Below are 12,289 nucleotides of genomic sequence, written 5' to 3'. Positions count from 1 at the left end.
TTATTATCACAATATAAACTATAATATTATATGACAGTACCTGAAAAATTTACTAAGAAATAAATTTTGTGGATAGGACACTTAATGTTAAAATTCTTACACTTCAAAGGAACACTTACTGGATACAAACTTGATTTGTATGGGAGAAAAATGTTTAAGACACATATACTTGGGAAGCTGTTGTCTTGCATCTGAGACAGCAGGGTACACTCACAGCTGACTGAGCTCATGAGATGTGTGGAGAATCTACTGCTTGGTGTATAAACTTATCAGAGCTAGGGATACAGGTGACCAAGAGCATGAACATTCAACTTCCACCTGAAGTAAATTGAACTTTGTATTTAAGACATTTTCTAAAAATATATATCACGGCTTAAAAAAAACATGATTATCTTTAGAAGATATGGATCTATTCAACAAATCAGGGTTTGGAACAAACTGAAACTAAAAGAACAGTAAATATGAACTACAGAAGTGAGTGATGCCAAAATGAACATATCTTAACAGATTCTACATGAAAATACCAACAAAGTATTTCAAAAGATAGGCCCCCAAAAGAGGAAGAAACAGACAAAACTAATCAGGGAGTTAACCTGGCATCAATATGAATCCAGTAAAATAAGCATTTCTCTGACTTCTTTGTTTTAGGGCAATTAATAAAATGAATCATCCTTCCCCAGTTGTTTTACACCTAAACTGCTACAACTTAAAATCTGACAAAAGCAAGGGCAGCAGGGATATGAAGAAATGGGAACTGACACATTGCTGATCAGAGTGTAATTGGTGCATCTCGTCTGGAGGACATACTGCCATATCTAGTGAAGTTGAAGCATATGCCTTGATGTTTTATATCTTGAGAAACTCTTACATGTGTGTATATGGGCACAAGAAGATATAAACAAGGAAACCTTGTTTGACATAGCAACAAATTATATCATACAATACCATATAACAGATGAATCTGATGAGCATGAATGAATTACTTCAAAAATACTGAGTGAAAAGGGTTGCAGAAAGACAGGGTATGTACATTATTTGCAAAAATTAGAAACACAACAATACAATACATATCGTAAAGTACAAAAGAATGGAAGAATACACACCAAGTTCAGAATAGTCATTAAGGAAGGGAAGATGCACAAGGGGCCTTCAAACGTATTTCTGGATCCTTCTCTGTTAACAACAGAGAATGGTTTGGAGAACAGCAACAACAAAAAGCCTAAAAACTATTTATTAATTCAGATTAAAGATGGCAGTGTGAGAGGTAAGACAGAGGCCTCATCCTAAAACTACATATAACATGAAAATATAATTAATACAATTAATCCTGAAAGAGCAACAGGAAAGGAGGGTGTCCCAGACTGCATACACCTGGAGAAAAGAACAGACCTCACGGAACAGAGTAACTACCAAAGCCATGATCCAGTGGGACCCAAGCCCTTCCCCCACCCCAGCTCACTGGCAGGAGGAAGAGAGATAAGAGCGGGCAGGGAGTGCAGGCCTGGAACTGCTGAACACCTAACCCTGGAGATCTGCTTTGGGAGCACGAACCTACATTGCATGGTGCTCTGGTGATTAGTGTGGTTGGAAAGCTGACAGGCAGAATACCTGGAGAGACTGAGATTCCAGCTACTTGTGGTAAACGGATCCACATATGGCTAATCTGGGACAAAAGACAGGTGGGCAGTCTGAGAGACTTCCTAACAATGAGAGGGCTGCTAAAGGGGCAAGGATTACACAGCTTACTGCTCAGGAGAAAGAACAGGTAGACAAAATTGTCCAGGCTCACTCTGCCCAGCACATTGGGAACTTTCAGGAGCTACAGGCACTCCATCCCCCTGGCTGGAAATGCAGCTCAAAGGTCCCCCACCATGATACACAGCCTACTGTGCCTTCCTCCTGGCCAGCCTACACCTGGTTCACAAACTGGCAGCCCCTGCCCTTGCATCAACTACAAACGTAAAGCATAGAGGTTTACACCTATGTGTTCAGCCCACTGATTCTGGCAGTGGAGACAGGCATAACAGCTGGGAAGCAGGAAACAGCTCTTTCCTCCCCCCCCAGGCACCAGCCCCACTCCCCTGCGACCCCCGACATAGCTCCAGGGGCTGAGCAGTTCCAGAGAGTAGAGCTTCTGGGCACTAGAGGGTGCCACATACAACTATGAAACATCAAAGGAACCTGGTTCAAACAAAAATCTCACAAATGCCAGAAAAAGGCCCAAGTGAAACTGAATAAATCTTCCTGAAAGAGATTTCAAAATAAAAATCATAAACATAGAAGAAAACAAATCCTACTATTTGCAACAACATGGATTGAGCTAGAGGGTATTATGCTCAGTGAAATAAGTCAGGCAGAGAAAGACAAGTATCAAATGATTTCACTCTTCTGTGGAGTATAAGTATAAAGAAAAAACTGAAGGAGCAAAACAGCAGCAGACTCACAGAAACCAAGAATGGACTAACAGTTACCAAAGAGAAAGGGACTGGGGAGGATGGGTGGGAAGGGAGGGATAACGCTGGGGGGGAGAAAAGGGGCATTATGATTAGCATGTATAATGAGGGGGGGCATGGGGAGGGCTATACAACACAGAGAAGACAAGTAGTGACTCTACAGCATCTCACTATACTGATGGACAGACACTGTAATGGGGTATGTGGGAGGGACTTGGTGACCCAAGAGAAGGGACCCAAGGAAGACAACAACAAGACATATAATAATTAAAATGGCAAAGATTAAGGATAAGGACAGACTTTTAAAAGCAGCTAGAGAGAGAAAAAAGATCACATACAAAGGAAAACCCATCAGGCTACCATCAGACTTATCAGCAGAAACCTTATAGGCCAGAAGGGAGTAGCATGATATATTTAATGCAATGAAGCAGAAGGGCCTTGAACAAAGAATATTCTAATCAGCAATATTATCATTTAAATTTAAAGTATGGGTTACACAATTTTCAGATAAGCAAAAGCTGAGAGAATTTACCTCACACAAACCATCTCTATAGTATATTTTGGAGAGACTGCTATAGATGGAAGTGTTCTTACGGCTAAATAGCTGTCACCAGAGGTAATAAAACCACAGTAAAGAAAATAGAACAGTTCATCACTAAGCAAATGCAAAATTTAATCAACTACCCACAGTCAGTCAAAGGATAGACAAAGAGTACAAAATATGATACCTAATATAAGAAGAATGGAGGAGTAATAAAAAAGAGGGAAAAAAAAAGAACCCTTAAGGTTGTATTTGTAATAGCATACTGTGTTAAGTTAGACTCTTAGATAGTAACAAAGTTACCCTTGACCCTTTGGGAAACACAAATCTAAAGCCTGCAATGGCAATAAGTACATACTTATAGACAATCATCCTAAGTGTAAATGGTCTGAATGCACCAATCAAAAGACTTAGAATCACTGAATGGATAAAAAACAAGACCCATCTATATGCTGCTTACAGGAGACTCACTTCACACCCAAAGACATACACAGACTAAATGTGAAGGAATGGAAAAAGATATTTCATGCAATTAATAGGGAGAACAAAGCAGGAGTTGCAGTACTTGTATTATACAAAATAGACTTCAAAACAAAGACAGTCACAAGAGACAAAGAATGACATTACATAATGATAAAGGGGTCCAATAGAAAGATATAACCATTATAAATATCTATGCACCCAACACAGGAGCAACTACATATATGAAACAAATACTAACAGAATTAAAAGGGGAAATAGAATGCACTGCATTCATTCTAGGAGACTTTAACACTACACTCACTCTAAAGGACAAATAAACCAAGACAGAAGATAACTAAGGAGACAGAGGATTAAACAATACATTAGAACAAATGGACCTAACAGACATCTACAGAACTCTACATCCAAAAGTGGCAGGACACACATTCTTCTCAACTGCACATGGAACATTTTCAAGAATAGATCATATACTAGGCCACAAAAAGAACCTCAGTAAATTGAAAAAAACTGAAATTGTACCAACCAGCTACTCAGACCACAAAGGTATGAAACTAGAAATAAATTATACAAAGAAAATGAAAAATCCCACAAACATATGGAGGCTTAACAATATGCTCCTAAATAACCAATGGATCAATGACCAAATAAAAACAGAGATCAAGCAATAACAGATGGAGACAAATGACAACAATAATTCAACACTGCAAAATCTGCGCGATGCAGAGAAGGCCATGCTAAGAGGGAAGTATATTGCAATACAGGCTTACCTCAGGAAAGACAAACAATCCCAAATGAACAGTCTAAACTCACAATTAATGATACTAGAAAAGGAAGAACAAATGAGGCCCAAAGTCAGTAGAAGGAAAGACATAATAAACATTAGAGTAAAAATATATAAAATCAAGAATAAAACAATAGAAAGAATCAATGAAAGCAGGAGCTGGTTCTTCAAGAAAATAAACAAAATAGATAAATCCCTAGCCAGACTTATCAAGAAAAAAAAGAGAGACTATACACATAAACAATCAGAAATGAGAAAGGAAAAATCACTACAGACACCACAGAAATGCTAAGAATTATTAGAGAATACTATGAAAAATTATATTTTAACAAACTGGATAACCTAGAAGGGGACCACATTTCAGAAAAATACAACCTTCCAAGGCTGACCCAGAAAGAAACAGAAAATCTGAACAGACCAATTACCAGCAATGAAATTGAATTGGTAATCAAAAAACTACCTGAGAACAAAACTCCTGGACCAGATGGCTTCACTGCTGAATTTTATCAAACATTTAATGAAGACCTAATACCCATCCTCCTCAAAGTTTTCCAAAAAGTAGAGTAAGAGGGAATACTTCCAAACTCATTCTACAAGGCAAGCATCACTCTAATACCAAAACGAGGCAAAGACACCACAAAAAAAGATAATTACAGACCAATATCCCTGAGGAACATAGATGCAAAAATACTCAACAACATATTAGCAAACCGAATTCAAAAATACATCAAAAAGATCATTCATCATGACCAAGTAGGATTTATTCCAGGGATACAAGGATGGTACAATTTTAGAAAAGTCATCAACATCATCTACCACATCAACAAAAAAGGGACAAAAACCACATGATCATCTCTATAGATGCTGAAAAAGCATTCTACAAAATTCAACAAGCATTCATGATAAAAACTCTTAACAAAATGGGTATAGAGGGCAAGTACCTCAACAGAATAAAGGCCATATATGACAAACCCACAGCCAACATCATACTGAACAGCGAGAAGCTGAAAGCCTTTCCTTTAAGATTGGGAACAAGACAAGGATGCCCACTTTCCCCACTTTTATTCAACATAGTTCTGAAGGTCCTCACCATGGCAATCAGACAAAACAAATAAAAGGCTTCCAGATTTGTAAAGAAGAAGTTATACTGTTACTGTTTGCAGATGACATATTCTACATAAAAAAAAACCCTAAAGAATCCACTCCAAAACTACTAGATCTAGTAACTGAATTCAGCAAAGTTGCAGGATACAAAATTAATACACAGAAATCTGTTGTATTCCTATACACTAACAACGAACTAGCAGAAAGAGAAATGAGGGAAACAATTCCATTCACAATTGCATCAAAAGGAATAAAATATCTAGGAAGAGATCTAACCAAGGAAGTGAAAGACCTATACTCTGAAAACTACATGATACTCATGAGAGAAATTAAAGAAGATACCAATAAATGGAACCACATCCTGTGCTCACAGATAGGAAGAATTAATATTGTTAAATGGCCATCCCTCCTAAAGCAATCTACAGATTCAATACAATCCCTATCAAAGTACCAACATCATTCTTCAGTGAACTAGAACAAATAGTTCTAAAATTCATATGGAATCACAAAAGACCCCAAATAGCCAAAGCAATCCTGAGAAGGAAGAATAAAGCTGGGGGGATTATGCTCCCCAACTTCAAGGTCTACTACAAAGCTATAGTAATCAACACAATTTGGTACTGGCACAAGAACAGACCCATAGACCAATGGAACAGACTAGAGAGCCCAGATATAAACCCAACCATGTACGATCAATTAATATATGATAAAGGAGCCATGGACATACAATGAGGAAATGACAGCCTCTTCAAAAACTGGTGTTGGCAAAACTGGACACCTACATGCGAGAGAATGAAACTGGATTACAGTCTAACCCCATACACAAAAGTAAACTCGAGATGGATCAAAGACCTGAATATATGTCATGAAACCATAAAACTCTTAGAAGACAACATAGGCAAAAATCTCCTAAATATAAACATGAGCAACTTTTTCCTGAACGCATCTCCTCCATGAAGGGAAACAAAAGCAAAAATGAACACACAGGATTACATCAAACTAAAAAGCTTCTGTACAGCAAAGGACACCATCAGCAGAACAAAACGGCATCCTACAGTATGGGAGAATATATTTGTGAATGATATATCCAACAAGGGGTTAACATCCAAAATATATAAAGAACTCACACTCCTCAACAACCAAAAAGCAAATAACCTGATTAAAAAATGGGCAGAAGATATGAACAGACAATTCTGCAAAGAAGGAATTCAGATGGCCAACAAGCACATGAAAAGATCCTCCACATCACTAGTTATCAGGTAAATGTAAATAAAAAACCACAATGAGATATCACCTCACACCAGTTAGGACGGCCAGTATCAAAAAGACTCAGAACAACAAATGCTAGCGAGGATGGGGAGAAAAGCGACCATCCTTCACTGCTGGTGGGAATGTAAGCTAGTTCAACCATTGTGAAAAGCAAAATGGAGGTTCCTCATAAAACTAAAAATAGAAATACTTTATTGCAGCACTATTTACAATAGCCAAGAAATGGAAGCAACCTAAGTGTCCATCAGTAGATGAATGGATAAAGAAGATGTTGTGTATATATACACAATGGAATATTATTCAGCCATAAGAAGAAAACAAATCCTGCCATTTGCAACAACATGGACAGAGCTAGAGTGTGTTATGCTCAGTGAAATAAACCAGGCAGAAAAAGACAAGTATCAAATGATTTCACTCATCGGTAGAATATAAGAACAAAGAAAAAAACTGAAGCAACAAAACAGCAGCAGCCTCACAGAACCAAGGAATGGACTAACAGTTACCACAGGGAAAGGGACTAGGGAGGACAGGTGGGGAGGGATAAGGGATAAAAAAAGGGGGCATTACTATTAGCAGACATAATGTAGTGATTCTATAGCATCTCACTATGCTGATGAACAGGGACTGTAATGGGGTATGTGGGGGGGATTTGATGATAGGGGGAGTCTAGTAAACATAATGTTGCTCATGTAATTGTAGATTAATGATACCAAAAAAAAAATAGAAATACCATTTGACCCAGGAATTCCGCTCTTAGGAATTTACCCAAAGAGTATAATTTCTCAGATTCAAAAAGACATATGCACCCCTATGTTTATTGCAGCATTATTTATAATAGCCAAGATATGGAAGCAACCTAAGTGCCCATCAGTAGATGAATGGATAAAGAAGATGTGGTACATATACACATGGAATACTATTCATCCATAAGAAAGAAACAAATCCTACCATTTGCAACAACATGGATGGAGCTAGAAGATATTATTTATGCCCAGTGAAATGAGCCAGGAGGAGAAAGACAAGTACCAAATGATTTCCCTTATTTGTGGAGTATAACAGCAAAGCAAAACTGAAGGACCAGAACAGCAACAGACTCACAGACTCCAGAAGGGACTAGTGGTTACCAAAGGGGAGAGTGGGTGGGGAGAAAGGGAGAAGGGGATTGAGGGGTATTATGATTGGCAAACATGGTGTGAGGGTACGGAGAAGACAGTACAGCACAGGAAGACAAGTAGTTACTCTGCGGCATCTTAGTACACTGATGGACAGTGACCGCAATGGGGTACAGGTGGTGACTTCATAATATGGGTGAAGGCAGTAACCACATTGTTTTTTCATATGAAACCTACATAACAGTGTATATCAATAATACCTTAATAAAAAATATATTTATTAGTTCACTACAGTGTTATTTGTATCAAGTATAGGATATAAATATACATAGGAAATTCACTCACTCTACTTATAGGGAATTTGCATGATATGAAAATTCATTAAGAACTAGCCCAGAACAGTGACTTGAATAAGAGAAGTCAATAAAGAGATAAGTGCATAAGAAAGAATGAATACTGCCACAATGAAAAATAATTACATTTGATCCTTGAACAACTAGGGAGTTGGGGCACCAACCCCTCATAGTCAAAAATTTGTAACTTTTGATTCCCCAAAACTCAACTACTCACTAATAGCCTACTGTTTGACTGGAAGCCTTCCTGGTAATGTAAACAATTGATTAACACATTATGTTATTTGTATTATATATTGTATTTTTATAATAAAACTAGAGACAAGAAAATGTTTTTTCTAATTGTCACAAATCTCAAAAAACCTTTCCAGTGTATTTATTGAAGAAAATCCACATGTAAGTGGACCCATGCAGTTCACACATACACTATTCAAGGGTCAATTGTACACAAGCCTCAGTGCTTTCTTTTCAGCCATGCCCTATGAGAGTCTTACCAACTGATTTCTAGATTAAAGGCTAGGTATTAAAGTGAACCCAATGAGTTTCTTAAGACTAAACACAGCAAAACCAGATTAAATAATACTCAATACCATTTCGATGGGAAGACGAACTTTTTAAAACAAAAAGAAATATAGTAAACTATACAAGCCACCGGAATCAAAGCAGTGTGATACTGGTACAAAAATCAACACATAGATCAATGGAACAAAACAAGAGAGTCCAGAAATAAACCCATGCATATACTGTCAAATAAGCTATGACAAAGGAGGCAAGAATATACAATGAGGAAAAGACAGTATCTTTGATAAATTGTGTTGGGATAATTGGAGAGCCAGATGCAAAAGAACAAAACTGGATCGTTGTCTTACACCATACACAATTCAAAATGTATTAAAGACCTAAATATAAGATCTTCAACCATAAAACTAAAAGAAAATAGAGGCCATAAACTCTTGAATATTGACATTAGCCATTTTTTTCTCGATATGTCTCTCCAGGCAAAGGATACTAAAGCAAAAATTAACAATTGGGACTACATTAAACTAAAAATCTTCTACACAGAAATCAACAAAATGAAAAGGTAATCAACTTATTGTGAGAATATATTTGCAAATGATATGTCCAATAAGAGGCTAATATCTAAAATGAAATAAACACCAAAAAACACCCCAAATAATTCAATTTTTAAAAAAGGGCAGGGGACCTGAATAGACTTTTTTCCAAAGATGATATACAGATGGCCAACAGGTACATGAAGAGATGTTCAACATCATTAATCATCAGGGAAATAAATGCAAATCAAAATCACAATGAGGTAATACCTTACACCAGCTAGAATGGCTACTATCCAAAAGATTAGAAATAACAAAAGTTGGCAAGGATGTGGAGAAAAGTGAGCCCTTATGCACTGTTGATGGGAATGTAAACTGGTACAGCCACTACAGAGAAAGTATGGAGTTTCTTCAAAAAACTAAAAATACAAATACCATATAATTCAGCAATTCTACTTCTGGGAATTTACCCAAAGAAAAAAAAAATCACTCATTCAAAAATATATACACACTCTTATGTTTACTGCAGCATTATTTAAAATAGCCAAGATATGGAAGCAACCTAAGTGTCCACCAACAGCTGAATGGATAAAGATGTTGTACATATACACAATGGAATATTACTCAGCCAAAAAAATGAAATCTTTCCATTTGTGACAGAAGACACAGAAGGTATTATGCTAATACCTGACATAAATCAGCAGAGAAAGGCAAATACCATATGATTTCATTTATATGTGGAATCTAAAAAACAAAAACAAAACAGAAATAGACTCAAATACAGAGAACAAACTGGTGGTAGACATAGGTGAGGGGTGGAGGGATGGAAGACATAGATGAAGGCAATAAAGAGGTTTAAACTTTCAATTTTAAAATAAGTCAGGGGATGAAAAGTACAATATAGGGAATACAGTCAATAATAATATAACAACTTTGTATGGTAACTACACTTATGGTGAGCATTTCATAAAATATATAAACATGAAATCATTATGTTGTATATCTGAAATGAATAGAATATTGTATTCTATTAAAAAATTTTTTAATTATAAAAGGAATCCTTTTAAGGAAATATAGTAAACTCAATTTACTATCCATATTAGCTTCTTTTGTGTTGTTTTGCTGAATGGAACTCATCTACTTGTCAAATCAGAAACACATATCAAGTCCATCATCAAATTCTACCATTCCACCTCATATGAAGCCTGATAACCTATCCACTTCTCTCCATGCCCACTAGCTACCACTATCATCTTACTTACATTTTTGTAACAGCCTCCCTGATCTCTTTGCCTTATCCTCAGATCTCAATCCAATTTCCATTCTACAGCCACAATGATACTTCTAAAATCAAAATCATATTAACTTCTCTGTTTAGAACTTTTCAGTGGCACCTCATTTTATTTCTTACATTTAATTTAGACAACCAAATGCAGTATGTAGTCTTTGGAGTATGGTTTGAACAAACCAGCTACTAAATATATTTTGGGAATATTGAGAAATGTTAAATGGAGACTGGGCAGAAAATGAATTAAGGAATTATATTTAATGCTATTAACACACACTTGCTAGATGTAATGAAGTATTGCAGTTATGCAGGAAAATGCTGTATTTTTTATTTGTATGTTTCAGTATTTAGGAGTAAAATGTCATGATGTCTGGAATTTACTTGAAAATATTTCAACTAACAAGACTGGATGAAGCAAACTGGACAGGTCAACTATTGCTAAAACTAGATGATGTGATACTCAATATGCTAATCTACTTTTTTACATATTTGAAATTTTTCACAATATAAGTTAAGCACATAGAGAGTAATGCTGCAGAGAAAAACCTGGTACACACCTTGCATGCTCTGTCAGCAGACTCACAGAACCCAAGAATGGACTAACAGTTACCAAAGGGAAAGGGACTGGGTAGGATGGGTGGGAAGGAAGGGATAAGGGGGGAAAAGGGGCATTATGATTAGCACACATAAAGTGCAAATGAGATGCCATTTTTATGATCACAAGGATCAAACACAAGAGTTTAATATCATGTATGTACCAATAATGGTGCCTTTCTTGGATTTCAAGTTCATTCTCAAGGGACACTGAATAGCCAAAATAATATTAAAAAAGAAAAACAAAACTGGAGGACTAATACTTCCTGGTTTCAAAACTTACGACATAAGTAGTCATCAAAACAGTGTGGTACTGGTATAAAGACAGACATACAGACCAATTGAACAGAACAGCCTAGAAATAAACCCTCACTTACATGGGCAAATGATTTTTGATTAGGGTGCTAAGACCATCCAGTGGAAAAGTATGTTTTTTCAACACATTTTTTTTTCTATGACACTAATTTGTCAAAGACATCAGGCCAGTTATATAGAATCTCTCTATCTTTTGGATTTGTCTTTTTTTTCCCTCATGCTGTTTGTTTCTCAATTCATTTCCTGTAAACTTAGATTCATTTTCAGCATTTTTGGCAAAAATAATACAATTTGATAACATCTCCCTAAAAAGTATGGTAAACTGTAAACTTAGATTCATTTTCAGCATTTTTGGCAAAAATAATACAATTTGATAACATCTCCCTAAAAAGTATGGTAAACTCTGTGATTGATCTTTGTGATCATGAAAATGGCAACTCACAATTACTTTATTTCTTTTATTAAAGTGGGGTTGACCATTTTTTTCATGTGTTTAAAGACCAGTTTTATTTCCTTTTCTGTGAAGTTTTCTTATCTCTTTCATACACTTGTTCCATTAGATTCTTGGTGTTTTTCTTATTGATATATAGGAACTCCTTAAAGGGAAATTTGCCTTTTGTATAGAATGAATTATGAACTGCATCCCAGTTTATCTTTCCTATTTGCTTATGTAGAATATATTTTTTTCTTCATTATACAATGTGAATGCATTTAATGGCACTGAACTGCACATTTAAAACTGGTTAAGACGGTTTTGTTATGTTTTTTGAATAAATTCAAGGTAAATTAAGAGTCAGCTGTAACTTAAAAAACAAAACAGGACAAAAACTGAAGGAATAAAACAGCAGCAGACTCACAGAACCCAAGAATGGACTAGCGGTTACCAAAGGGAAAGAGGTTGGGGAGGGTAGGTGGGAAGGGAGGAATAAGGGATTAAGGGGTAT

The 12,289-nt window shown here is 36.2% G+C and overlaps 1 protein-coding gene across 2 annotated transcripts in view; it reads right to left on the bottom strand.

Annotated features, from left to right (window-relative positions):
- P4HA1 (prolyl 4-hydroxylase subunit alpha 1) overlaps positions 1-12,289 on the bottom strand; it is an 82,401-nt gene that overhangs the window by 44,228 nt on the left and 25,884 nt on the right. The window lies entirely within an intron of this gene.

The sequence above is a fragment of the Manis javanica genome, chromosome 7 (assembly GCF_040802235.1).
Source record: "Manis javanica isolate MJ-LG chromosome 7, MJ_LKY, whole genome shotgun sequence".
Taxonomy (NCBI): domain Eukaryota; kingdom Metazoa; phylum Chordata; class Mammalia; order Pholidota; family Manidae; genus Manis; species Manis javanica.
This window is presented reverse-complemented; position numbering and strand designations above follow the sequence as displayed.